The 23603-nt window shown below is 39.3% G+C and overlaps 1 protein-coding gene across 6 annotated transcripts in view; it reads left to right on the forward strand.

Annotated features, from left to right (window-relative positions):
* The window catches only part of AKAP6 (A-kinase anchoring protein 6), a 626632-nt gene that overhangs the window by 74742 nt on the left and 528287 nt on the right, over positions 1-23603 (forward strand). Inside the window, exon 6 of one of the 6 annotated variants that reach the window (XM_054449569.2) lies at positions 6446-6575. The exons of the other annotated variants lie outside the window; for them this stretch is intronic. The gene's annotated coding sequence lies outside the window, so the exon portion shown is untranslated. The remainder of the gene's footprint in view (positions 1-6445; positions 6576-23603) is intronic. 6 annotated transcript variants of the gene reach the window in all.

Raw genomic sequence — 23603 nt, forward strand, 5'->3', positions numbered from 1 at the left:
GCTTCTGCACAGCAAAGGAAACAATCAACAGAATGAATTGGTTGAAGATTTTTGGCTGGAAAGGAAAAAAAGCCTTGTATGTAATTGAAGGAAAGAATAAACATTGTCAACCTGCATAATTTGTGGTAGTAAGGAATTGTATTTACAATTTTCCCTGATTTTTTTGCTGAAAGAAAAATAAGTTTTTAAAAAATTGTCAGAATTCAGGGTTTGAGAAAAACATCTATATTTTTACGTCTAAGTGACAATTATTATTTGCTTTAAACTATCAATTTCTCTATTTTTATTCATTTTTCTTTTCCTTTTTTTTTTGAGACAGAGTCTCACTTGTTGCCCAGGCTGGAGTGCAGTGGCACAGTCTCTGCTCACTGCAACCTCTGCCTCCCAAGTTCAAGTGATTCTCCTGCCTCAGCCTCCTGAGTAGCTGGGACTAGAGGTGCGTGCTACCACTCTGGGCTAATTTTTCTACTTTTTAATAGAGACAGGGTTTCACCGTGATGGCCAGGCTGGTCTTGAACTCCTGCTCCTGTCCTCAAGTGATCCAACTGCCTCGGCCTCCCAAAGTGCTGGGGTTACAGGCATGAGCCACCATGCCGAGCCTGTATTTTTATTCATTTCTATTTTCCTCCAAAAGATAGGCTACCTTTTTTCTTAATGATTATTTTCATTGATGTTCTTTCCCTTTCTTCTTCAAGATGATAATTTCTCAAAACATTTTCTTCACCTATATTTTCTTATCATTTTGTGACATTTGTACATTTATTGTCTATATTCTCACTTTTAAAAAGCTGTAGAAGCTCATGTCAACCTTTCCTTGAGTAAATCAAGTGATTCTCAAATTACTCCCCTACACCCCTGCTTTTTTTCTTCCCATCTTTTGTTCTTTGGCTCCTCTCTCCAAAGACATCATCCTATTTTCACTTTCCTTTTTTCCTTCTGATATGTAGTTAACCTACCTCTTGCTGAAATATTTTTAGTCCCATTGATTTTCTATATTTGGAAAATCTTTCAATAGATTTCAAAGAGTTGTCTAGTCTATTATATTCCTAAGAAAGATATTCTTTACTGAAACTTTATTTTTTCATCTTTCTGGATGTCTCCTTTAATTCTGTCTTATTCTCTTTTTACCTTTTTGTCTTCTTCATGGAGTATACAAAACTTTCCTCTTTCTGAATTATCTTTGATTTATCAAAAGAGTGATTCTAACACAAAATGCCAGAGATTTCTCCTCTTATTCTAGGAAGATGACCCTAACATAACTTCTTCTCTGGGCCTCTGGTAGGTCCCCTTTCTTAAATTCCATTTTCTAGTTTTCCTTAAAGAGTACATAAACAGGCAGGGTGTAGTGGCTCATGCCTGTAATCCCAGCACTTTGGGAGGCTGAGGCAGGTGGATCACCTGAGGTTAGGAGTTTGAGACCAGCCTGGCCAACATGTTGAAACCCCATCTCTACTAAAAATACAAAAATTAGCCATGCTCTTAATCCCAGCTACTCAGGAGGCTGAGGTACGAGAATCGCTTGAACCTCGGAGGCGGAGGTGCAGTGGGTCAAGATGGCGCCATCGCACTCCAGTCTGGGTGACCAGAGTGAAACTCTGTCTCAAAAAACAAACAAACAAAAAACAGAGAGAGAGAGTATATAAACAGTCACTTGTGAAGACTGATTTTTCAAAGTTTGCCTCCTCTTTTGGTGAGACCAGATGGCTTACTCCATATTCTCATGTTAGAGAGGCTCACCTAGTTAAGCACTACATCAAGAATGTCAAAATATGGTGGTCTTGGGATGTTTGAGTTTGTTCTGTCAATTTATCTGAATTAGACAATTTATGTTATAGTTAATCTCTTAGATTTCCCTAAATATTGATTTAAAATTTTCTCCAAGTCCTTTTCCAACTTTTTAGCATACCAAGACATTACAGTGACACTTTTGGAATTCTCTTCTCTAGTCAACTTGAGAGTTTTGATGGTATCTCCTTTCTGTTAATCCAGTTTCAGACTCCTCAGTTGTAACTTTAATAAGAAATGTTTCAAAACACAAATGTTACCTACTACACCTATCCACCTACCCACCAATTCCTTCCATCCCTTGTTTCTGTCAGTTAAATTTAGGAGTTTTCTGCTCATTCTGACACTATTTGATTGAAAAATCAGTTCTTGGGAGTAAAAGTTTTTATTCATTGTAATTCTTTGGTGTCAAGTTATGATCAAAAGACATACCTACCCTATTTTCTCATGCTCTTCACCTTTTTTTCCTTACAGGATAGATTCTTAAATAAGTTCTTGTTCCTGAAAACCATCTTGACTGTCCCTCACACACAAAAAATTTCACCTTATTTTTTTGAAGTGTGAAACAATTCGTTCTCACTTCAAAAGTATCTTCTCTCCTCACCTTCAGTAATAAAGGCTCAAGAAAAATGATTTCTCTGCACACTTAAGAGTCATCATTAGAAATGCAAATCATAACCACAATGAGATACCACTTCACATCCACTGGGGTGGCTAGAATAAAAAAGACAGATAATAGCAAGGGTTGGTGAGGATGTAGAGAAATTGGATCTCTTTACACTGTTGGTGGGAATGTAAATTGGTGCAAACATTTGGAAAAACAGTCTGGTAGTTTCTCAAAAGTGTAAACGTAGAATTACTATATGACCTAGGATTCCACACCTAGGTATATAAACAAGAGAAGTAAAAATATATATCTACCCAAAAACTTACACACAGATGTTTATAGCAGCACTATTTATAATAGCCAAAAGGTAGAAACAACCTAAATGCCTATCAACTGATGAATAGGTAAATAAAATGTCATGTGTCTATACAGTGGAATATTATCCTGTCCTAAAAAGGAATGATGTACTGATAATGCAACATAGATGAACCTTGAAAATATGTTAGGGGAAAGAAGCCAGATGCCACAAAAAACCACATATTGTATGATTCTATTTGTATAAAGTGTTCAGGATAGGTAAATCCAGAATACAGAGAGTGGATTAGTGGTTGCCTAGGGCTGGGGTGGCAATGAGGGAGTGATGATAATGACCACTAATGGGTATTGGGCTTCTTTTAGACGTAATTGCATTTCTTACATTTATTTTAATCTATGGTCCCACCCACCTCCATGTCTTTTTTTCCCTTTGCAAATTTTTTGTTGCTGAAGTAATCAGGCCTGGAGAGTTCCCATGGTCTGTATTTTCTGATTGCATCTCCATGGTGTTGCTGGCATGTACCCCTCTGTGCCCTGTTTTTACTATAAATTGGTAGTTAAGGCTGGGTGTGATGACTCACATCTGTAATCCCGGCACTTTGGGAAACCGAGGCAGGTGGATCACTTGGAGTCAGGAGTTTGAGACCAGTTTGACCAACAGGGTGAAACCTTGTCTTTACTAAAAATACAAAAGTTAGCCAGGCATGGTGGTGCATGCCTGTAATCCCAGCTACTCGGGAGTCTGAGGCACAAGAATCTCTTGAACCCAGGAGGTGGAGGTTGCAGTGAGCTGAGAATGTGCCACTGCACTCCAGCCTGCGTGACAGGGTGAGACTGTCTCAAAAAGAAAAAATTGGTAGTTAAATTTAGTGGTTGATCAGATTCAGATACTTCATAGATTATTGTATTAGGTACTCTACCAGGAGGTATATAACGTTTGATATTGACCCTTTTAAGAGGATGTTAGCAACTGCTGATGATTATTTTCTACTTTCATAAGGCATATTCCCCACATTCTAAAGGGTGATATTCTGTTTTTACTTCTTCCTTTATTAGTTGGAATACTTACAGCTAAAGAAAAACTTGCCTTCAACTCCTACTACTAGCATTCTCTGAGCTACAATTCACAAAGGCAGGAGAGATGCTTGATTCTTTCCCTCTATTGACCAGCTTTAAAAATGTGAAGTGGTTCCCTAGCATGCAGCAGTAATCACCAGAGCTTTTGAAAGTATCCTTATGAACTTACAGATTTAAACATATGTATTTTGTTCTAATCTATTGCTGGTATAATCCTTATTGGTGCCTAAACTTCCCATATTTTGCCAGTGGGAACATTCAAGTTGGCTCCTGGGTCCTTTAACTACAACTCCAGTAGTGTTTGATGACTTGCTTATTTTCTGGTGTAACAAATTGTTGCCAGGCTCATCTTTTACATTTCCTGCTCTAGACCTGAATCTTCTATTTCTCCAGGGAGTCCTGAAGTATTTCAGAGACCATTACCTGGGTACAGTGGTTACCTGTGGCCTCTGTCTAGTTTGGTCATTATTTCTAGGTCTTTTCAGTGGGCAGGTAGAGGAAACATTTTTTTAAGATAAAATGCATTGATGCTTCTAATAAAAAAAAGTGTTTTTGCTTAATTTTGTTGATCCATATTTCCTTTCTTCTATATTGAAATCTGTTCTTAACACCAATGTAAGTACGTATTTTCCTTATCCCATACTAAACACGCAGGTGTCTGAGAGTAATGTTACAAATGCTACTCCCAATAATATGATTGGTTTAAAACTTTTAAAATTGTTTGCAGTTATTTTTATAATTTGAGTATGTCACCAAAAAAATGACCAGATGCATTACTGTGTTTTAAAGTTACTTGAAATGCTTTGTTTCTGATGGTAATGCCACCAACTGTACATATGTTTAGGTTCTTTTTTTTACTTTTTATTATTAAGGATTGCTTTTTTATACTTCTTTAATTAAGATATAATTTACATGCCATAAAACTAATCCTTTTTAATGTATAGTTCTATAAGTTTTGACAAATGCATAAATATAACTTCCACCAAAAATCAAAGTATAGAACAGTTTATCACTCCCTAAAACTGCCCTGAGCCTCTTTGTAATCACTCCTCTCCCTAACCTCAAATCTCTGGCAACCACATATCTGTTTTCTTTCCCTGTAGTTTTGCTTTGTTCCAGAATGTCATATAAATGGAATCATACAGTATATAGTTTTTAAGTATAGACTGTTAACATAAAAGGACTGCTTTTACAAATTTATATTTTTCTTATAATGATATAAAATGTTTACATGATTCCACAGTCAAATCAACAAAACAAAGTGTATGCAAAGAAGTCTAGCTTTTATTCTTGTCTCCTCCACTTTATTCCTTTCTTCCCTCTATAGATAGCCATTTTTTTTCTTTGAGACAGGGTTTCACTCTGATGCCCAGGCTGGAATGCAGTGGCATGATCTCAGCTCACTGCAGCCTCAATCTCCAGGGCTCAAGTGATTCTTCCACCTCACCTGAATAGCTGGGATTAGAGGCACATGCCACCACATCCAGCTAATTTTTTGTATTTTTTTTTTTTTTTTATAGAGACGGGTTTTTGCCATGTTCCCCAGGCTGGTCTTTAACTCCTGAGCTTAAGTGATCTGCACACCTTGGCCTCCCAAAGTGCTGGAGTTACAGGCATGAGCCACTAATCCTGGCCCACTTTGTATTTTTTGATCTCTATATATGTATCTTACTATCTACATATCTTATATCTCCCTGTCCCTTCTTAGATAAACAGTTAACATACTACACTCATTTTTCTTAAGTGGTATATTTTAATTTAAATTAATTTCAAGGACCAATTAAAAGGGCCTAAGGATAACAATTTATTTGACTAGCCTCTAGTTTTAAGTTGGAATTTTGTGCTTCATAAGGAGTAAATCATCTTTCCTTTCTTCTCTCCCTTTCTTACTCCCAAATGTTATGAGTCAGTGCTGGAAATGTGTCTGTTGCTGTGGACTCGGAGTGTGGTGTCTGTACTGCAGTTTTTCAGGATTGGCTAAAATTTTCGGAGTCCTTCATGTCAAAATGGGTTTTGTGCAAGCTTATGTGAGCAAAAAACAGCAAACATTACTGAGTACCTTTTGGTGCAAGGTATATGCAAGATGTGGGGGATAAGGCTGGGAACAAATCAGATCCTTTCCCTGACTTCATTATCCTACAGTTCTGAGCAAGGAAAATAAAAGGGTCAGGAGTGTTCACCATGTTAAGAGATAAGAGAAGCTGGGGCTTCTCATTTTCTGGTGTGGTGGCCAAAGCTTACCACAAGAGTAGTCACAATAGATGGACATTTACCTTGATGCCTTCTTTTGCCATAAAGCCTGATCTGGTGACTGAAATTTCCATTTCTGCAGAAGTCATTACTTTGAGCTGTTATTATCTTCAGAAACACTGGTTTAAATGAATAGGAAGGGGCAGTACATTAATATATTAGATCTCATTTCATTATTGCCCAATGCCTTTAATAGATTGCTAGAAGATGGAAGGCCTCCAGAAGTATTAATAAGAAGAGTATGAGGAAGACAGCAAGGAGTCAGATTATAGGTATAACAAAGCTTAGGTAGCTAATGTACACAATGACAGATAATCAAAATGATTTTGATAGGTTGGGGCATGGGCCTAGTATCAACAGGATAAAATAGTGTACGGATAAAAGTAACATTTGGAATTCTTTGTTACACAGATAAACATATACACCTGGCCCAGGAACTGGAGCAGCTGAAGGAAGATCCATGGGAAAGTAGAGCAAGCTGTAGGCCCAGCTGCTGCTTCACACCAATGAAGTGCAACAGCAGAGATAAGCAGCAACCTGTGTGAGCAAAAAATGGCTGCTACATCATTTCTGTACACTAAATTGCCCACAGGAATCATTCTGTCTCTGATGCTCATCAGAAATACACAGGACAGGGAATTCTGGGAAATGTAGTTCAGCATAGCCAATTTGATACATTACAAAGCCCACTAAAGATGTGTACTACTGTGATTGTTTTGGTGTCAGGAAACAGACTCGAAAACTAGTTAAGGAAAAAATAATTTTCAAGATACAAGGGCAACTCAAGTAATCCAGAGCAAGAATGCATCCAGGCCTATGGAGAGCCTGGAATCACACCAATGCTGCCTCTTGGCATAGCTTCTTCTTTCTCTTTGTAAGCCTGTTTCCTCTGCCTTTTTGATCTACATAGCAAGTGCAAGATGGCCAGCCCACAGGTCCCAAGGTTATATTTATGGGAACTAGAGGAGGCATCCCAAGAGACTAAGCCAGTCTGTCTCTGTCTTTCTCTTCTTGACTATTTTAGTTCAAATATTGGTACATGGATTCTGATTGGTCCAGCTTAGACATTGTGCTTATTCTTGTCCAGTTAGGGGATGGAGTCACATTATACAAAATGCTTCCGGGAGCAGTATCCACCATTGTGAGAGAAACAGACCATTAATGAGAGTACACTCAAGGAGTTTCTAGAATTGGTTTATCAGCTAAATTTGTTCTAAAATTTATTCCTCAGCAAGCTGTGATACAAGTGAAGCCTAGATAACCCTGTGGTTTTGAGTAGTGCAGTGTATTTTTGTTTTCTTACTTGTCACTCTTTTCCCTTTTGCAGTACTCAGCTTTGATGCCCCAGTCCCTCCAGGACTAGGAAAGCAATCAATATGTTACCTTCTGACTCCCACTTTGAACAAGAGTTATCTGCATTTTTAGAGAGAAATAACAAAAGGCAATTATAGGGTTTGGCTCTGTGTCTCCACCCAAATATTATCGTGAATTGTAATAATCCCCACACATCAAGGGCAGGACCAGATGGAGATAAATGAATCATGGGGGGTCGTTTCCCTCATGCTATTCTCATGATAGTGAGTGAGTTCTCACAAGAGCTGATGGTTTTATAAGGGGCTTCCCCCCTTCACTTGGCTCTCATTCTCTCTCCTGCCACTCAGTGAAGAAGTGCTTTCCACCATCATTGTTTAAGTTTCCTGAGGCCTCCCTAGCCATGTGGAACTGTCAATTAAACCTCTTTTCTTTAAAAATTACCCAGTCTCAATTACCCAGTCTCTTTATAGCAGCATGAGAATGGACTAATATAGTAAATTGGTACCATAGAGGGTGGGGTGCTGCTATAAAGATACCCGAAAATGTGGAAGCGACTTTGGAACTGGGTTACAGGCAGAGGTTTGAAGAGCTTGGAGGGCTCAGAAGAAGACAGGAAGATGGGGAAAAGTTTGGAACTTCCTAGAGAACTGTCACATGGTTTTGACCAAAATGATGAGAGTGAAATGGACAATGAAGTCCAGGCTGAGGTGGTCTCAGGTGGTGATGAGGAACTTCTTGGGAACTGGAATAAAGTGACTCTTGCTGTGCCTTAGCAAAGAGGTAGGCAGCATTTTGCCCCTGCCCTAGAGATCTGTGGAACTTTGAACTTGAGAGGGATAACTTAGGGTGTCTGGCAGAAGAAGTTTATTTTTTTAACTTTTTAAATTATTTATTTAGTTTACTTTAAGTTCCAGAATACAAGTGCAGAACGTGTAGGTTTGTTACATAGGTATACATGTGCCATGGTGGTTTGCTGCACCTGTCAACCCGTCATTTAGGTTTTAAGCCCACATGCATTACCAATTTGTCCTAATGCTCTCCCTCTCCTCAGCACCCCCTTCCCCCTACTGGGTGTGTGTTGTTCCCCTCCCTGTGTCCATGTGTTCTCATTGTTTGACTCCCACTTATGAGTGAGAACATGCAGTGTTTGGTTTTCTGTTCCTGTGTTAATTAGTTGAGAATGATGGCTTTCACCTTCATCCATGTCCCTGCAAAGGACATGATCTCATTCCTTTTTATGGCTGCACAGTATTTCATGGTGTATATGTGCCACATTTTCTTTATCCAGTCTATCATTGATGGTCATTTGGGTTGGTTCTGTGTCTTTGCTATTGTAAATAGTGCTGCAATAAACATGTTTGCATGTGTCTTTATAGTAGAATGATTTATAATCCTTTGGGTATATACCCAGTAATGGGATTGCTGGGTCAAATGGTATTTCTAGTTCTAGATCCTTGAGGAATTGCCACACTGTCTTCCACAATGGTTGAACTAATTTACATTCCCACCAACAGTGTAAAAGCATTCCTATTTCTCCACAGCCTTGCCAGCATCTATCATTTCTTGACTTTTTAATAATCACCATTCTAACTGGCATAAGATGGTATCTCATTGTGGTTTTGATTTGTATTTCTCTAATGATCAGTGATGTTGAGATTTTTTTCATGTTTGTTGACTGCATGAATGTCATCTTTTGAGAAATGTCTGTTCATATCCTTTGCCCACTTTTTGATTTTTTTTTCTTGTAAATTTGCTTAAGTTCCTTGTAGATTCTGGATATTAGACCTTTGTCAGATGGGTAGATTGCAGAAATTTTCTGTCATTCTGTAGGTTGCCTGTTCACTCGGGTGATAGTGTCTTTTGTTGTGCAGAAGCTCTTTAGTTTAATTAGATCTCATTTGTCCATTTTGCCTTTTGTTGCAATTGCTTTTGACATTTTTGTCATGAAGTCTTAGCCCATGCCAATGTCCTGAATGGTATTGCCTAGGTTTTCTTCTAGGGTTTTTTATGGTTTTGGGTTTTAAATTTAAATCTTTAATCCATCTCGAGTTAATTTTTGTATAAGATGTAAAGAAGGGTCCAGTTTCAGCTTTCTGCATATGGCTAGCTGGTTTTCCCAGCACCATTTATTGAATAGGGAATCCTTTCCCCATTGTTTGTTTTTGTCAGGTTTGTTGAAGATCAGATGGTTGTAGATGTGTGGTGTTATTTCTGGGGTCTCTGTTCTGTTCCATTGGTTTATATGTCTGTTTTGGTACCAGTAGCCTTGTAGTATAGTTTTAAGTCAGGTTGCATGATGCCTCCAGCTTTGTTCTTTTGCTTAGGATTGTTTTGGCTGTACAGGCTCTGTTTTGGTTACATATGAAATTTAAAGAAGTTTTTCAAATTCTATGAAGAATATCAATAGTAGTTTGATGGGAATAGCATTGAATCTATAAATTACTTTGGGTAGTATGGCCATTTTCATGATATTGATTCTTCCTATCCATGAGCATGGAATATTTTTCCATTTGTATGTGTCCTCTCTGATTTCCTTGAGTGGTGGTTTGTAGTTCTCCTCAAGAGGTCCTTCACATCTCTTGTTAGCTGTATTCCTAGGTATTTCATTCTCTTTGTAGCAATTGTGAATGGGGAGTTCATTCATGATTTGGTTCTCTGCTTGTCTATTGTTCGTCTATAGGAATGCTTGTGATTTTTACACATTGATTTTGTATCCAGAGACTGCTAAAGTTGCTTATTAGCTTAAGGAGTTTGGGGGCTGAGATGATGGTGTTTTCTAAAGATAGAATCATGTCATCAGCAAAAAGAGGCAATTTGACTTCCTTTCTTCCTGTTTGAATATGCTTTATTTATTTCTCTTGCCTGATTGCCCTGGCCTGAACTTGCAATAGTGTGTTGAATAGGAGTGGTGAGAGAGGGCATCCTTGTCTTGTACCAGTTTTCAAAGGTAATGCTTCCAGCTTTTGCCCATTCAGTATGATGTTGGCTATGGATTTGTCATAAATAACTCTTATTATTTTGAGATATGTTTCATCAATACCTAGTTTATTGGGAGTTTTTAACATGAAAGGATCTTGAATGTTATTGAAGGTCTTTTCTGCATCTGTTGAGATAATCATGTGATTTTGTCATTGGTTCTGTTTATGTGATGGATTAAGTTTGTTGATTTGCATATATTGAACATTCTTTGCATTCCAGGGATGAAGCCTACTTGATCATAGTGGATAAGCTTTTTGATGTGCTGCTGGATTCGGTTTGCCAATAGTTTACTGAGGATTTTCACATTGATGTTCATCAGAGACATTGGCCTGATGTTTTCTTTTTTTGTTGTGTCTAGGGCAGAATAAATTTCTAAGCAGCAAACCATTTAAGAGGTGACTTGAGTGCTCTTAAAAACATTCAGTTTTGGCTGGGTGCAGTGGCTCATGCCTGTAATCCCAGCGCTTTGGGAGGCTGAGGCAGGCAGATCACCTGAGGTCAGGATTTCGAGACCAGACTGGCCAACATGGTGAAACCCTGTTTCTATTAAAAAACAAAAATTAGCCAGGTTAGGTGGTGGGTGCCTGTAATTCCAGCTACTAGAATGGCTTGAACCCAGAAGCAGAGGTTGCAATGAGCCAAGGTTGTGCCATTGCCCTCCAGCCTTGGCAACAGAGTGAGACCTGGTCTCAAAAAAAAAAAAAAAAATTCAGTTTTATGCATTCACAAAGATTGATTTGGAATTGGAACTTACGTTTAAAAGGGAAGCAGAACATAAAAGTTCGGAAAATTTGCAGCCTGACAGTGTGTTAGAAAAGAAATACCCATTTTCTGAGGAGAAATTCAAGCCAGCTGCAGAAATTTGCATAAGTAGTGAGGAGCCAAATGTTAATCACCAAGACAATGGAGAAAATGTCTCCAGGGCATGTCAGAGGCCCAGAGGCATAGGAGGAAAAAGTGGTTTCATGGGCCAGGCTCAGAGCCTTTCTACTTTGTGCAGTCTCTGGACTTGGTGCCGTGTATCCCAGCCATGGCTAAAAGGGGCCAAGGTACAGCTCAGGCCATTGCTTCAGAAGATGGAAGGCCCAAGCCCTGGCAGTTTGCATGTGGTTTTGGGCTTGCCAGTTCACAGACATCAATAATTCAGGTTTGGGAACCTCCACCTAGATTTCAGAGGATGTATGGAAAAACATAGGTGTCTAGGCAGAAGTTTGCTGCAGGGGTTGAGGCTTCATGGAGAACCTCTGCTAGGGCAGTGTAGACGGGAAATGTGTTGGTGTTGGAGCCACCACACAAGAGTCCCCACTGGGGCACTGCCTAGTGGAGCTGTCAGAAGAGGTCCACCATCCTCCAGACGCCAGAATGGTAGATTCACCAACAGCTTGCACCTTGTGCCTGGAGAAACCGCAGGCCCTCCTCAATGCCAGCCTGTGAAAGCAGCCAGAAGGGCAGCTGTACCCTGAAAAGCCACAGAGGTGGAGCTGCCCAAGGCTGTGGGAGCCCACCTCTTTCATTAGCGTGACCTGAATGTGAGACGTGGAGTCAAAGGAGATCATTTTGGAACTTTAAGGTTTAGTGACTGCCCTATTGGATTTCAGACTTTCATGGGGCCTGTAGCCCATTTGTTTTGGTGAATTTCTCCTATTTGGAATGGGTGTGTTTACCCAACACCTATACCCCCATTGTATCTAGGAAGTAGCTAACTTGCTTTTGATTTTACAGGGTCATAGGTGGAATAGACTTGCTTTGTCTCAGACGAGACTTTGGACTTGGACTTTTGGGTTAATGCTGAAATGAGCTAAGATTTTGGGGGACTGTTGGAAGGGCATGATTGTATTTTGAAATGTGACGACATGAGATTTGGGAAGGGCTAGGGGCAGAATGATACAGTTTGGCTCTGTGTCCCCATCCAAATCTCACCTTGAATTGTAACAATCCCCTCATGTGAAGGGTGGGACCAGGTGGAGATAATTGAACCATGGGGGTGGTTTCCCCCATGTTGTTCTTGTAGTAGTGAGTTCTCTTGAGATCTTTTGGTTTTATAAGATGCTTTCCCCCTTTGCTTGGCACTCATTCTCTCTCCTGCTACCCTGTGAAAAGAGGTGCCTTCTGTCATGATTGATTGTAAGTTTCCTGAGATCTCCCCAGCCATGCAAAACTGTGAGTCAATTAAACCTCTTTCCTTTTCTTTTTTTTTTTTTTTGAGATGGAGCCCCGCTCTGTCACCCAGGCTGGATGGAGTACAGTGGCATGATCTCGGCTCACTGCAATCTCTGCTTCCCGGGTTCAAGCAATTCTCCTGTCTCAGTCTCCCAAGCAGTTGGGACTATAGGCATGCGCACCATGCCTGGATAATTTTTGTATTTTTAGTAGAGATGGGGTTTCACCATGTTGGCCAGGCTGGTCTTAAACTGACCTCAGGTGATCTGCCTGCCTCGGCCTCCCAGAGTGCTGGGATTACAGGCATGAGCCACCATGCCCAGCCTAAACCTCCTATTGTTATAAATTACCCATTCATGGGTATTTCTTCATAGCAGCATGAGAATGGACTAATATAGGCAATTTAATATTTAATCTGAGGGAATTAAGGGTAATGTCTGGGCCCAAAACAAAATTGAAAATAACAAAAACCCTCTGAATCAGAGGAGCCTTGGATTTGGGAGAACCAAAAGGGAAAAACAAGGCATGGAACCTGGACAGGCCAACAAATCAGCATTGTCATTTGGTTTAGTCCTCAATGGAAGTTTTGAAAAGCGTCCTAACATTGGGATAAATATAAAGATACAGTTCAACCTTATCACTACCAAATATTACTTGTTAAGCAATTCATTGTTTTGTCTTTACTGGAGGATTGCACAGAATGATGAATAGCTAGGTTTGATTGACGTGTGACTGCTGGTTTAAGACCATCTGAGATGTAATAAAATAAATTTTATGGCTCCCTGTGGGCTCTGGAAAGCCTGGAGTGAGAAAAAACAATTGGAATGCCTGGACACTATGTGCCTTGTTAATGATAATTGGGCTGCTAGTGTTTTCAGACCCGTTTCTAAAGGCCAAAAGTGCCCATCAAAGAACCACTAACATAGGCAAACTGTAAAGGAGATGAATTTTGCATTCTATGACTTACGCCTCCAAGTCTATCGTCTTAGTCCATTTGGGCTAATAATAACAAAATACCATAAACTGGGTAGCTTATAAACAACAGAAATTTGTTTCCTACAGTTCTGGAGGCTGGGAAGTCTCCAGAATATCAAGGCACCAGAATATTGAGGCACCAGCAGATTTGGTGTCTGGTGATGGCACACTTTCTGGTTCACAGATGGCGTTTTCTAGCTGTGTCCTCAAGTGGAAAGAGAAGGTAAGCTTGGGCCTATTTTATGAGGGCACTAATTTTGTTCATGAGCACTTTTCCCTCATGACTTACCTCCCCAAAGGCCTCACATTGTAATACCATCACTTTGGGGGGCTGTGGGGGGATACATTCAGACCACAGTACCTACTTCGCTCAATTATTCAACATAATTATGTAGTACTTACTACATGTTAGGCACTGTGCTACTCTCTAAAACTCTTATTAAAATATACATCAATAAAGCCTTAGATTTAGAAGGGATTTTAGAAGAGGTAATTGAGACCCATTGTATCTACGAGTCTCTTCCAGTGACACTGAGTACTCGACATTCAAAGGCAGCACTCTCCAACAGTGCTCATCTCTTACTGATAAAAAGCTTTTCCATATATTGTGATTTCCACCTATGAGTTATATTCTGTCCCAGGGAGAACACGGTCTCAGTTCCATTTTCACATGATAGCCTCATAAGGATTATAGATATTATTGCCTTCCTTCAAGTCTCCTCCAAGGCAAGCATCCTGAGGGCTGTCATGTTCCTGTGATGTCACATGAGCACTTTAGTTTGTAAGTGTTCCTCTTCAATATGGTGCTCAGAACTGGACATAGCAATCCGTAAGTGCAGAATTTAGTAGGAATGTTACACTGGGCTAGTAATGCGGTCTGTGTTTACTTTAGTAATTATTTTGAACGTACTGAATTTGGGTCAACTAGGACCCCAAGGATAAGTCAGATCTCTTTTACCTTATCTTACTCCTGCCAATGATTTCTTGAATTCGACTGGATCAGCATTGTAGTCAAAGAATACTCTTATTACTTTTCTATTGCTGTTGAAACAAATTAGCACAAATTTAGTGTCTTAAAACAGTACAAATTTATTCTATTTCTGTAGGTCATATGTTTGACATGGGTCTCATTTGGCCAAAATCAAGGTCCCCATGTCTGCATTATTTTTTGGAGGCTCTAAGAATCCATTTCATTGCTTTTCTAGCTCCTAGAAGCTGTCCACATCCCTTGGCTTGTGGCCTGTTTCCTCCATTTTCAAGACCATCAATGTTGCATTTTTCTGTGCCCTTCTTTCATAGTCACATCTCCCTGTGACTTTCCTCTTCTGCCTTCCTCTTTCATTTTTAAGGATCCTTGTGATTACAGTGGGACCACCTGGATAAACCAGGCTACTCTATTTTAAGGTCAGCTGACTGGCAACCTTAACTCCATTTGCATCCTTAATTTTCCTTTTCCATGTAACCTAATTATTCACAGGTCCTGATGATTAGGATGAGGACATCTGTGGGGGTCATTTGCCTACCATAAGAGCTACAATAGATCCAGATACCATCTCCTCACACAATAACATCTGAAGACTGAATAGGGGCCGATTCTTCTTTTAAGAAGGAGTGGGGGAAAATTTCCTAAAGCTTTACCATCATTTTACTCTCCAGAATTATGTCATGTGCTTATTTCTCACCTAATCCCTGGCAAAGAAAATAAATTATCAATGCTTGGACTAGATCTATCTCCAGCTGGGCGTGGTGGCTTACGCCTGTAATCCCAGCACTTTCAGAGGCCGAGGCGGGTGGATCACGAGGTCAGGAGTTTGAGACCAGCCTGACCAACATGGTGAAACCTCGTCTCTACTAAAAATACAAAAATTAGTTGGGCGTGTTGGTGGTGCACGCCTGTAATCCCAGCTACTCAGGAGGCTGAGGCTGGATAATCTCTTGAACCCGGGAGGCAGAGATTGCAGTGAGCTGAGATAGTGAGTCACTCCAGTGTGAGTGACAGAGTGAGACTCCGTCTCAAAAAAAAAAAAAAAAAAAAAAAAAAACTATCTCCTGGGGCTGAGGAGGGCCCAGGCTTTTGTGAGGAAAGTGGGCCTCTGACACCTGAATCATATTGGGTTTCTGGTAACAAGAAAGGTAGAAAATGGCTTTGGGTATACTTTATTCTATAATGTCACCATGATAATGGCCACTAATTATCCACTAATTGACGGAAAAAAACTGAAGGACAGAGAGGAGAGAGAGGTGTTTTTTTTTGTTTAATTATTTAGCCCTCACCTCATGTTGAAGAGGGCAAAAAGATTTGAGATATCTAGAGAAAAGAAAGGAAAGAAAAATAATATATTTTAAATGTATGGGTGTTATTATCAGTCAGGGTTCTATCAGATAAATATATATATATTTTGATCCCCAGCTTCCACAATTATATAAGGCCACATCCCTGTAATAAGTCCCTTCATATATATATATATATACACACACACACACACACACACTATGCATATATACGTACAGATGCATACACGTACATACATATATACACATACGCATACGTAAATGAGGGACTTGTTATAGGGATGTGACTTTATGTAATTGTGGTAGCTGGTCAAGCGGTATCTGGAAGGCTGTCATCTTCAAGTCTGGTACTGAAGCTTGTGGATACAGTGTAGGCGGGGAAGGAAAGATGGCTACAAAGTACAAAATGCAAGAGAGCAAGAATAAGCTGGAATCATCAGCCTGAGTGGGATCCAGATCCATCAAGGAGGAACAGAACCTGTGCAAATGCTTGTTGCTTCTGATCTTTCTTTAAAGTCTGTTCAGTATTACTCAGATTCCAGTATTTGAGGTACTCAGTATCTATGCCTATTCCTGGCTTTTTTCCCCCTGCATTTGAACTTTTTTAACATTTAAAACACTGGCAGATTTAAACATTAGAATTGGTAATGTGCATTGATTAGGGGCCTCTACTAAAACTTCAAGGGCTTGGTTTTCTGGAAGCATACTGGGGAAAGGGAAAGTATTAGTTAAAAAACCATACATTTCATGTGTTTCATTAGGCGGTTTCCTTTGTTTACCTTTGCTTTGCTAAGGCATATGAGTGATTTAAAAATCAGCTCTCTGAGTCATTTGTTTCTCTTCAGTGAACAGGAATGATACATAATACTTTAACAATCCTGGTTACAGTCCATTTTACATTTGATATTACTTTTTGGTCACTGGATTGAAAGACCATAGTTAGGATAAACTCCCTCTCTCTGAATTATTTTGGTTGGTAAATGCAACACAGTATAGTGCTTAAGGTTAAGTGGCTATATATTTAACTCAGAGTAATGATCTCACAAGACAAATATTGCAAAAAAATTCAAATTGTGTTTATCAGCAATATTAACTATAGTCACTTATTAATAAATGTAGGAAGCATTTTTGCAAAAATCATGTTTGAATTAAAGGGAAGAGAAAAATTTTATTGAATGCCTAGGATTTGTCTGGCTCATGGTAGGTGTCCTCATCTCACTAATTCACATCACAAGCTTGTGGGGAGTAGGTCTCCAATGTACAACAGAGAAAACCATGCCTTAGAGTTTCCCTTTACACCCCAAATGCACTCATTTGTCTTGAGTCCTGAAGAGTAAATGGTGAGGCTGGGTGCAGTGGCTCACACCTGTAATCCCAGCACTTTGGGAGGCCAAGGTGGGTGGATCACCTGAGGTCAGGAGTTCGAGACCAGCCTGGCCAACATGGTGAAACCCCATCTCTACTAAAAATACAAAAATTAGCCAGGCATGGTGGCGCACACCTGTAGTCCCAGCTACTTTGGAGGCTGAGGTACAAGAATTGCTTGAACCCAGGAGGCAGAGGTTGCAGTGAACCAATATTATGCCACTGCCCTCCAGCCTAGGTGAGCGTTAAGACTCCATCTGGTGGCTCACGCCTGTAATCCCAGCACTTTGGGAGGCCAAGGTGAGTGGATCATGAGGTCAGGAGATCGAGACTATCCTGGCTAACGGTGAAACCCCATCTCTACTAAAAATACAAAAATTAGCTGGGCGTGGTGGCAGGCACCTGTAGTCCCAGCTACTTGAGAGGCTGAGGCAGGAGAATGGCATGAACCCAGGAGGTGGAGCTTGCGGTGAGCCGAGATCGCACCACTGCACTCTAGCCTGGGCGACAGAGTGAGACTCCATCTCAAAAAAAAAAAAAAAAAAAAAAGAGTAAATTGTGGAACTGGGATTTGAACATGGTTCTGTATGATTCCAAAACCCTTTTTTTTTTAGTTTAATTAAAAAAAATTAGGACTGATTCTAGTAAGCTTGGGTTTCCTTAGTAAAGTTCATTATAGGTATATTACAAGATAATACATTTAAATACACTGATTTGAAATAAAACAGTAGGGTGTGTATACATACACATTCACACACTCACATATTTTCTGTTAGGGAGAGGGATTATCCAATTTGTCTCTACATTAAACAAAATAAGCCTACATTAAACAAAATATTAAGAGGGCATGGTGGTAAAACAGTACTTTTTCTTTCCTTTTTTTTTTTTTTGAAGGGAGTTATTTGTAAGGTGTGTGTTTATATACATAAACTGTTATGTAAGCATTTGTGTGCTAACATTGATGTCTGCTCATGGCATTCAGCATACTGTTCTCTTTTAAATTCTCTATATTAAATTTAACTTAAACTGTGATTATCAGCATTCTCACCAAATTATTATATGAACTCCAATAAATTACTTAATTATTTGTATCATATTTCTGATTTGAAAATAATGAAAGGTACTGACTCCCCAAATTACCTTATTCAAAACCTAAGTCTATCCACTCTTAGAAGTTTCCTTTCCGTCTCCTTCTTTTTGGCTTTTTGTTGTATTATCTTCAGTTTACACAGAGCTTCAGTATAATCAGTAGTCATTACTTTTTCACCACACTTTAAAATGTTTAAGTTGTGAGTAGTAGAAAAAGTAAATATATAAGGTTAAATAAATTTATATTGCTGTTTCCCAAACACATCCATACAGCACATTATTTTGTTTTCCTGTTATTACGATACTACAATTTTTATAGTCTATAAAGACTGAAACATGCTTGGATGAGAATAGATGCACCAATTGTTTCTTCCATGGTGTTACTTGGCTCCTGTAATGTCAAAAGCTGCCATTCCGACCTCTACTAGTCACACACACCAATTGGGATTGGATCCAGGCTACTGTGTATTGGGGAAGGTAGCTCAGCAGTGACTTAGGAAAGTGAGGATACAGACCTGCCCCATTGTTTATGGAGTGAGGGAAGTTAGGGAGGCAAACAAGAGCTGAATTTTGGGTGAGTTGCAGATTTGTGGTCCCAAGAAGCAGCAGTTTGGGGCTGGTTCTCTTGGTTTCTTGTCTCCATCTGTTCTAATGTAAAGACAGAGATATCACTGATACCCTGATCCCATGCCCAGGAAAGGAACATCTAGCATCTACCTAAGTGAACTGTTTGTCAGGTAGAGGACCCTTCTCATTTCATATTTATTTTATTTCAGACCACTCTTTTTTTCATGCCATGAGTGGGGAACATTATCTTTTTTTCCTTATAGATCCTGTTTTATTTCTGGTTTCCAAACTACCTGGAACTGAATTTTTTATAGAAACACAGAGGGGCAGGATTTGTATTTTAAAAGGAGTTAACATTGTACAATTGTGAATATTTTCCAGGATCAGAAATTGAATATAAAATTATAAAAGTGATTTGTCTGTTCACATAGACATTTATATCTCTGTCTATTTTGAGTGGATTCTCTGCTTATGGTCATGCTGACTGTTTCCATAGCCACATGCCTAGATGTTGAAAACAATTATTTAGGCAGGAACTTTTTATTTTATTATCATTTTTATTTCAATAGGTTTTTGGGGAAACAGGTGGTGTTTGGTTACATGAATAAGCTCTTTAGTGGTGATTTCTGAGATTTTCATACACCCTTCACCTCATCAGTGAGCACCGTACCCAATGTATAGTTTTTTATCCCTCAACCCCTTCCTGCTCTTCCTCCCAAGTCCCCTAAGTCCATTGTATCATTCTTATTAGGCAGGAACTTTTCTGGTGATTTTATTTCATAACCATATCATTCAAATAACTTGCCCTAGAGTTGATTTGGAAACATAGTGAGCAAAATATTAAAATATTACAATTTCGCAATGTCTATTAAAATAGAAAAAAATACACATACACACACAGAAATATATAATCCCTTGACCTAGCAATTCCTCTATCAAGAATTTGTTCTACTAAAACCATCTGAAAAGTGTTCAATGTTACTAGTTGGTAAAAGATTGGTCAAATAAAGGCATAAACTTGGAATCAGATGCTATTCGGCTATTAAAGTGAGTGAGATAGAGCTATAAGTAACTATAATAACTGCAAAAAAGTAAGTTGCAAAAGAGTATATTATATGGTCAATTTTGTCTTGAATATCTAACATATACAGAATAACACACACAGGTATCTTTGTATATCTATTTAGAAAAGCTAAATAAATGTAATTGTTATCCTCTGGGGAGGTAGGTTTATGGGGCACATTTTCTTTCTCTGTTATATATTTTTAAAGTGTTTTTTGATTTCTAATATCATGTATTCCTTTTGAAATAAAAAAATACTTAAAAATACCCTATTTATTTATTTTTTGGCTCCATCAAAGCAAGTCAGGAGGTCTAACCAGGGGGAATATTGGGTCTGAGATCCTGGGGGATCTGATGAATTAGGCCTTGGACATCCCTGCTCCCTATGACAGTTTATCTAAAAAGTCTTATTCTGACTAGACCATCAAGCCTAATTAAAAATGGAAAATTCATTGGAGGATAGGCCTCTCTGTATGCCCCAGGGGACCCATTCTTCCTTGGCTCCCTTTGGATCCTTCCAGTTCATTAGCTAAGAAGGAATTAGGGGAGCTGGCTCTAGCCACAGCTGCTGCCTTCTTGAGTGTTGCTCCGATCTGGTCAGCAAAACCCCTGGTGGAAAGCAGCAGGCTCTGAGTGGCTGCCAGCCCAGCCTGCTGGCTGCCTCCAAAGCAGGCCTGCTGGCCTGGACCACCATACCTTGGTCTTTCCCATTCTTTCTAAGTCATTGTGCTGCAGATCATCAATTGAAAATACAGGGAATTGGGGGGCTTTATTCTTTAGGGTGTGGTGTGCCAGGAGGGAGGCATTCAGACCCTGGGTCATTACTAGGGATAATCCCAGACCTGAGATCTTAGAGATGACCACAGCCAAAGATCTTATTCGAGTGAGCAACATCACGTACTCTAATAACTGGACGCGATACTCCTGGGGTGTTAAGATTATAAAAGAGAACTGATCTTCTTTGGTACTCTTCCCTGTGGACCCAAGGCCCCCATTATGGGATGCTGTCACATTCACCACAGCCCATGAGAAGCCCAAGGAAGAACACAAGACAGAGAACAACGATCTTACTAATTTGAAGGTGGCAGAGCAGAATGAGTTACATAGCAATTAATCACATAAGGAACACCTGAATCTGGTTTAGTATAGTGACTACCCACATGACAATGGAAATGGAAGAGGAAGATTCAGAGGGTCTATTAGAAGACAAGAAGTTCTGCTCAAAAGGTTCCTCTCTGCTCCTGAACTCCAGAACTGTGCTCCCTTAAACCACGTTACATCACAGTTGGAAAATTGTAGCTTACTCTAGTCATTTTCTGACTACACCAGAGTTTCTATAATCTTGATTCTCTGCCCCCCCACCCCTTTTATTGGTAATTATTATTTTGAAATCAAAAGAGATGGGGTAAGCAAAACCAAACTGGCTCTGTGAAAATAGCCTCTTTCTTCACTTGAGGCCTAATCATTCAACTTTCCCTAGATTTTAGTAGGTTTTTGCTTTCATTGTTTAATAAGAAAAAAAACTTGCATTTTTTTTTTCTTTCCAACTCTTAGGTTCAAGGGTGCATGTTCAGGTTTGTTACACAGGTGAATTGCATATTGTGGGAGTTTGGTGTACAGATAATTTTGTCACACAGCTAATCAGCATAATACCTGATAGGTAGTTTTTCAATCCTCACCCTGGTCTCACCCTGCACCCTCAAGTAGGTCCTGGTGTCTGTTGTTCCCTTCTTTGTGTCCATGTGTACTCAACAAAACTTGTATATCTTGATTGCTGAGATTGCTTTTCTTGTGTCATTGTAGAAATCAAGTATTTTAAAAACAATATTTGTGTGTAGCTAATTCAAGTAGGGAAATCTGCATTTCGGTAGGGATAAATTACACTAAAATTGATCTCAGATAGCTTCCCCCTCATCTTCTTTTTCAAGCCAAGAAATTTTCTGCTTATGGCGAAGCCCACTGGAACTCAGTAATACCTGTGTTCTTTCCTTCCTAGGCATACAGTTAGACCTTCAGGGACTGTTTACACAAGAGTGCGGTTAGCCTCAAGGTCAAAATATTGACTTTCCATATATCAAGACTAAAAACAATTAAAATGATTTTCTTTAATTACAACATAATGTTTAGAAGTAAGATACGTTAAGTCAATTCTAAGATGCCTTCCAAATATGATGTTCTGATCCTCTAAGTTTGCTTGTAACTGAAATTGACTAACTTTAAAAAATAAAGTTATTAAATAGATTTGTGTAGCTCACATAGTTACAAAAAACAGAATCTCACAAGTATAGAAGCCATGGTAGCTCCAGGTAGTTCCTTTGGTGGAACTCACAGAAAGAATCACAGAAAGTGATTGCTGTTGTCAGAATGGATGACTTCCACTAACCTTCCATCTGTTCCTTCGTTGGCCCAATATTCCAATTCCTGGGGGAAAGGATCAGATCTTGATTGTCTATATACCTACCCCTTGGCCAGGATAGGATGTCAAGGCTGAGAGTAACATACGGAAGATGGAAGGGCAACATCCCCCAAAGAAAGACAGGATTGTAAAATATCCCTTTAGAAATGTAAAAAGTGGTAGCAGGAAAAGTAGCAGCAAAGTTAGATGGCTGTTACTCTGTTTCACCTGGTTGTGTCCTCTGAAGGATCTGTGTCTTCTTTTCTTGTCTAATATCTTAAAAGATTATGTTAACTCAACACATAAAACTTTAATAGGGTAGAACCCACATGACTTACCACCTAAAGGTGCCATCCTTTAATGCTATCACATTGGGTCTTAGGTTCCAACATACGAATTTTGGGGAGACATGTTCCAACCATAGCATCACTCCAAAAGCTTAAATGGGGCACATTTTCTTTCTCTGTTTTATATAATATATATTCTGTTATAATAGAATATATATTCTGTATATATTATATATTTAAGACAAAATTGACCATATACTCTTTTGCAACTTACTTTTTTACAATATTTAGTTGCTTATCATATGAATGAGATTCCTGGGCATATCTCTGTCTCTCTCTCTTTTTTTTCTTGTGATGTCTCTCTTTGTTGTCCACGCTGGAATGCAGTGGCATGATCTTGGCTTACTGGAGCCTCTGCCTCTTGGGTTCAAGCGATTCTCCTGCCTCAGCTTCCTGAGTAGCTGGGACTATAGGCGCGCACCACTGTGCCTGGCTAATTTTTGCAGTTTTTAGTAGAGACAGGGTTTCACCATGTTGGCCAGGCTGGTCTCGAACTCCTGACCTCAGGTGATCCACCCGCCTCAGCCTCCCAAATTGCTGGGATTACAGGCATGAGCCACTGTACCTGGCCCCTGGGCATATATCTCAAAGCAGTGAGGTATAATCATTATATGCATGTGGCATTGTAAATCATTGCAGCTTTTCATACTATGCTTAAATTAGCAACATTAACAGATTTAGTTGGGAAGTATCTTAAGATTGAGAGCAGTTTTTAAAGCATTTATTTTAAATCTTAGTGAGAAGAAACATTTGGGCTTATTAGAATCTGAGGTCAAAAGGACAGTAAGTAAATTATATAATGTCTGTTTATTGATCCTTGAGTCACTGGACTTTCAATCCACAATATCACCAGCTCCTTGTGTGGGCTACATGTGCTCTGTGAAGTGCAGTTACTTCATTAAAAGAAAAACTATTTATTTTGAAATAATTTTAGATTTACAGAAGATTTGCAAAGCTAGTACAGAGAGTTTCAAAAAACCCGTCACTCAGCTTCCTCTAAATGTTAACATGTTATGTATCCATA

The sequence above is a fragment of the Pongo pygmaeus genome, chromosome 15 (assembly GCF_028885625.2).
Source record: "Pongo pygmaeus isolate AG05252 chromosome 15, NHGRI_mPonPyg2-v2.0_pri, whole genome shotgun sequence".
In the NCBI taxonomy this organism is placed as follows: domain Eukaryota; kingdom Metazoa; phylum Chordata; class Mammalia; order Primates; family Hominidae; genus Pongo; species Pongo pygmaeus.